This window comes from Erinaceus europaeus, chromosome X, assembly GCF_950295315.1.
Source record: "Erinaceus europaeus chromosome X, mEriEur2.1, whole genome shotgun sequence".
Classification (NCBI taxonomy): domain Eukaryota; kingdom Metazoa; phylum Chordata; class Mammalia; order Eulipotyphla; family Erinaceidae; genus Erinaceus; species Erinaceus europaeus.
Window position 1 is genome coordinate 22,396,345 of NC_080185.1, and position 6,000 is coordinate 22,402,344.

Genomic DNA, 6,000 nt, shown 5'->3' on the forward strand with positions numbered 1-6,000 from the left:
ACAATGTAGGATTAAGACTCCCCGGAGGACGTCCTAGTCCAAAAAGGTCCTTGAAATTCCATTTAGGGTGCTTCTGACTGTTCCTGCTGGATTGCTTCAGGCACCCATTTTTAAAAGTGTCTTCCCATTGAAGAAAGAATCCAATCAGGAGAGTAGAACTAACCACGTGTCTCCATACTTGGGAACTGCCAGGGTACTCGAGAATGCTCCTCAAACTAGAGTAGTCCTTCTCCACGGGAAACATTCGAGAAGAAGTCCAGAAAGTCCCAGGGGAAATCCCCATGCATATCCCAAGGTCTACGATCACGGTCATAAAGAACCAAATTGTGGCCCGGAGCAAAATGTAGTCCTTTTCCTCAGAAAACATGGGAGAGGGAATCCAGAAAGTCCAAGGAGAAATCTCCGTGAATCTCCCAAGCTCTATGATCCCGGTCATAAGAAACCAAAGTTCCCAGTCAGGGAACCAAAATGTGGCCCAGAGTAAAATGTTCCAGAGACAGACTAACTGTCTCATGACGAAACAGTAGAGGCTTTGGCAAACCTCTTCATAAGTAGAAAGGCAACCCATGGTGGACGGGTAGCCAAGTTTACTTATCTGGACGATGGGTGGGTAGGGTCCCACGTTGATGCCGGTCCATGTTTCAGGGCTTATTTCAGTAACCCATCGAAAACAACAGCAGCCCTCTGGCAATGCAATACCAGGTACAACTCAGGATTCCATGCTTTTAAGTCCAGAGATCATTTTTTAAAATATTTATTTATTCCCTTTTGTTGCCCTTTTCTTTGTTGTTGTAGTAGTTAATATTGTTTTTATTATTGATGTCGTCGTTGTTGGATAGGACAGAGAGAAATGGAGAGAGGAGCGGAAGACAGGGGGGAGAGAAAGACACCTGCAGACCTGCTTCACCGCCTGTGAAGCGACTCCCCTACAGGTGAGGAGCCGGGGGCTCAAACCAGAATCCTTATGCCGGTCCTTGCGCTTTGTGCCACCTGCGCTTAATCCGCTGCACTACCGCCCGACTCCCAGTCCAGAGCTTATTTATCACTGTGCCATTTCCTGGGTACATCGGTTGCCATCTCTGTGTGCCTTAACTCTGTATTCCCGTTCCTTCTTTCTTTCTTTCTTTCTTTTTTTTTTTTTTGTCAGAGCAACAGCTTAGCTCTGGCTGATGGTGGTGCTGGGAGACTGACCCTGGGACTCTGGAGCCTCAGGCATAAGAGTCTCTTTGCAGAAGCATTACTTATATTATATTTAATTTATATATTTATCGGATAGACACAGAGAGACATCTGCATGTGTGCTCTAATGGGTCCACCACTGCCTGGCCCCACTTCACTACCTCCCACTCATTTGCTAAATCTCAGTTTAAAGGTTATTTCACTAAGCCGGATTGGTGAGATAGCTCACTTGGATAGTGCACTGCTTTGCCATGTGAGCGACTCAGGTCCGAGCCTGCCCCCCCCCGAAGGAAGCTTGTGGTTTCTCTCTCTCTCTCTCTCTTAAATTATTTCTTTATTTACTCGATAGAGAAGGCCAGAAATCAAGAGGGGTGGGGGAGACAGAGAAGGAGAGAGACAATCGGCAGCACTGCTTCACCACTCACAAAGTCACAAGCATACCACCTGCAAGTGGGGAATGGGGGCTCGAACCTGGGTCCTTGTGCACTGTAACATGCGCACTCAACTTAGCCCCCTCTTTCCCTCTCTCCCTCTCTATCTCTTTGTCTCTGTGCCTCTATCTAAAAATTAAAAAAAAAAAAACACAGGTCACCAAGCTTTGCAAACTGCCCTCCGGCTGAATCAGGGGCCCGTTCTGACCATTTCTACAAATCTCTGTCTTCACCCTCTTGCAATATTACTATGTTCGACTTAAATGCTTACTGTCCCCCAGCACATAAGTACCTGAGAACAGGAACCAGGAGTTACTTCTTTCTTTTTTTTTAAAAAAAAAATTTATTTATTAGATAAAGACAGTTGGAAATCGAGAAGGAAGGGGGAGATAGAGAGGGAGAGAGACAGAGACACCTGCAGTCCTGCTTCACCACTCGCAAAGCTTTCCCCCTGCAGGTGGGGATTGGGGCCTCGAACCTAGGTCCTTGCACATTGTAACATGTGTGCTCAGCTAGGTGCACCACCACCCAGCTCTCCTTATTTCTTCACTGACAGCATCTATTGATAGTACAAGGCTTAACAAAGCTCAGCACTTGATAAAACATATCTGAGTATCAGCGAATGTCTCCTTGCGTAACTAAGAAGCTGTATTTGGTTTTGTTTGTTCCAGTGATAGGGACTGAACCCAGGCTTTAGTCAATGAGCTATAGCACTGTAAATTCCCGTAAGGATACAGACTCACTTCTAGGCTAATCTGAAAGGGACTTTCCTAAGTACAGGGTACACAGTAAGAGCTTAGATAATGGTTATTCAAAAAGACTAGAATAAATGAGGCTCTGAAGTCCCAGGTTCTATTCCCCACACCAGCTGATAAGTGCTCTGGTTTAAAAAAAAAAAAAAAACAGACTTTCCTGGACAGACGACCCCACTGATATGTCCTGAAACTCCGATTCCCCTGAACCCTGCCCCACTAGGGAAAGAGAGAGACAGGATGGGAGTATGGATCAACCTGTTCAGCAGGGAAGCAATTACAGAAGCCAGACCTTCCACCTTCTGCATCCCACAATGACCTTGGGTCCATACTCCCAGAAGGTTAAAGAATAGGAAAGCTATCAGGGGAGGGGATGGGATACAGAGGTCTGGTGGTCGGAACTGTGTGGAGTTGTACCCCTCTTGTCCTATGGTTTTGTCACTGTTTCCTTTTTATAAATTAAAAAAAAATCGAAGTCTGGGAAGTGGTTTTGTGGAAAGAGCATAAACCTTACATAAACCTCCCCAGCACCACATGAGAAAACCATGGATATCACCAATCCATGAATGGTGGAATAGAGTTGTTCTGCCTTCCTGCCAGTCCCTGTTCAGGGCGCCATTTGCCGGGCTAGCTTCACGGGCAGGAGACAGACGACCAGGGACTCATGGTTAAGCTGGGAACGCAGTTCAGTATTTATTGACGAGCAGGGATGCAGTTCAACAATCTAATCTCTTCTAATCCCTCTTCATTAGCAAGCCCTGGCTTTTATATCTCCTGAGGCGGAAGTGTCAGGAAGAGAAAGTATGTAGGATAGGGGGTGGGGAGAAGGAAAATAGCTCACGAACCAGTGGGGATTAAACCAATGAAAACAATAATTATGTAACTAGGCTACAGCGGCAAGCAATGCAACAGAAGGAGTCTTAGAAGCAGAATTTAGAAGCATACCAACACCTTCCCTTCTCTTACTCCCCTCAAATAACAAGAACGAATAAACAAGTGCAGCCTGGGAAATGGTACAGTGGCTAAAACACTGATTCTCAAACATGAGATCCCCACGTTGGATCTCCAGTGTTGTAAATGTTGTCCAATTAAAATTACTTATCGGGGCCAGGTGGTGGTGCACCTGGTTGAGCACATATGTTACAATATGCAAGGACCCAGGTTCGAGCCCCCAGTCTCCACCTGCAGGGGGAAAGTTTCACAAGTGGTGAAGCAGTGCCGCAGGTGTCTCTCTGTCTCTCACCTTCTCTATTCCATCCTTCCCTCTCAATTTCTGACTGTCTCTATCCAATAAATAAATAAAGATAATAAAAAAATTTAAATGACTTATCAAGGCAAATAATAAGGAGTTGAAGCAAGGCATCTATTCTTTTGCAAAAGGGCGTGCCACCAACAGTGGCTGTCAGGCAGCAGCGTGCCCCCCTCAGCCTTCCCCCATCTTTTATACCTGAACTGTCTCCTCCGCCCCTGGGCTGGGCTTCAGAGCTCACAATCTCCCCGCTGCCTAAATAAGGAGAGGAGGAAGAGAGTCTGAGGGTCTCTGCTGGAGGATTAGCAAGCACTGCAAGGAGCTGACCTAAAGAACACAAAACTACTGGCCACAGGTGGTCAGAGAATTTTTGTACTAAACAGTTGTTCTATTCATGTTCTTTTGAGGAGAAGACCTAGCCATCTCTCACACCAGCATCACATGTGCTAGACTGATGCTCTGGTTCTCTCTCTTTCCTTCTCACCTTTCTCATTAGTAAATAAATAAAATCTGGGGTCAAGTGGTGGTGCACCTGGTTGAGCGCACATGTACAGTGCACAAGGATGCAGGTTCGAGACCCCGGTCCCTACCTGCAGGGAAGAAGTTTCACGAGTGGTGGAACAGTCCTGCAGGTGTCTCTCTATCTCTCTCCCTATCACTCCCTTCCTTCTCAATTTCTGTCTGTCTCTATCCAATAAATAAATACAGATAATAAAAATTTAAAAATAAATAAAATCTAGCTTGAATAAAACACAATTAAAAAATGATAATAGGGAGTCGGGCAATAGCGCAGCGGGTTAAGCGCACATGGCACAAAGCACAAGGACTGGTGTAAAGGTCTCAGTTTGAGCCCCCGGCTCCCCATCTGCAGGGGAGTCGCTTCATCAGCGGTGAAGCAGCTCTGCAGGTGTCTATCTTTCTCTCCTCCTCTCTGTCTTCCCCTCCTCTCTCCATTTCTCTCTGTTCTATTCAACAACAACGAAATCAGTAATAACTACAATAAAACAACAAGGGCAACAAAAGGGAATAAATAAATATTTTTAAAAAATAATAATAAATAAAATCTTACGGGGGCAGGTCGTAGCACACATATCACCATGTGCAAGGAACTGGGTTGGAGCCCTTGCCCCTCTGCAAGGAAGACACTTCACAAGTGGTGAAGCAGGTCTGCAGATGTCTCTCTCTCTCTCTCTCTCCCTCTCTCTCCCCCTCTTCTCTCAATTTCTCTCTGTTCTATCAAATAAAATAGAGAGAAGGGGGGTTGGAAAGGAAAAATGGCCACTGGGAGCTGTGGATTTTAAAAATATTTTTAAATTTATTTTTATTAATGAGAAAGATAGGAGGAGAGAGAGAGAAAGAACCAGACATCACTCTGATACAGGTGCCGCCTGGAATTGAATTTAGGACCTCCTGCTTGAGAGTCCAGTGCTTTATCTACTATACCACCTCCTGGACCACTGGAGCTGTGGATTTATACTGCTGGCACTAACCAAGCTCCAGCGATAACCCTGGTGGCAAAAATACATACATACATATTTAAAATCTCTATTTATTTATTAGAGAAATAGGAAGAGAGAAAGAAAGAGCCAGATATCATTCTGGTACATGGATTGCCAGGGATTGAACTCAAGACTGCATGCTTCAGAGTCCAACACTTTATCCACTGCGCCACCTACTGGATCATGAATAAAATCTTTTTTTAAGGGGGAGAAAGAGGATGCAACTGCTATATAAAAATTGAAAATACTGGTTTGCCCAGCAGGTAGTAAGCATTTAGAATTTGCTACCAAGAGACAACATGAAATTATAAATACCTTAAAAAAGTTAAGTACCAGGAAATAGTTCTTCTTCTAGCGTTTGCCAAGGAAATAGTTCATCTGCTAGAGCAAACACTTCGCCTGCATGAAGACGTGGGTTTTCCACTCCTCAGCCATCACATGGGAGGATCTGTGTAGACAAGGCTTCAAGAATGGTTGGTGGGGGTCGGGAGATAGCGCAGCGGGTTAAGTACACATGGCGCGAAGTGCAAGGACCGGCTGAGGGATCCCGGGTCGAGCCCCCGGCTCCCCACCTGTAGGGGGGTCATTTCACAGGTTGTGAAGCAGGTTTGCAGGTGTCTTTCTCTCTCCCTCTATGTCTTCCCCATCTCTCTCCATTTCTCTCTGTCCTATCCAACAACAATGACAGCAACAATAGCACAACAACAAGGATGATAAATAACAAGGGTAACCAAGGAGAAAAAATAGCCTCCAGGAGCAGTGGATTCATAGTGCAGGCACCAAGCCCCAGCAATAACCCTGGAGGCAAAAAAAAAAAAGTGGTTGGTAGACTAGTATTACAAAATCTCCACTTTTATCTCTGTCTTATTCTCCATCTGTATCTCTCCCTC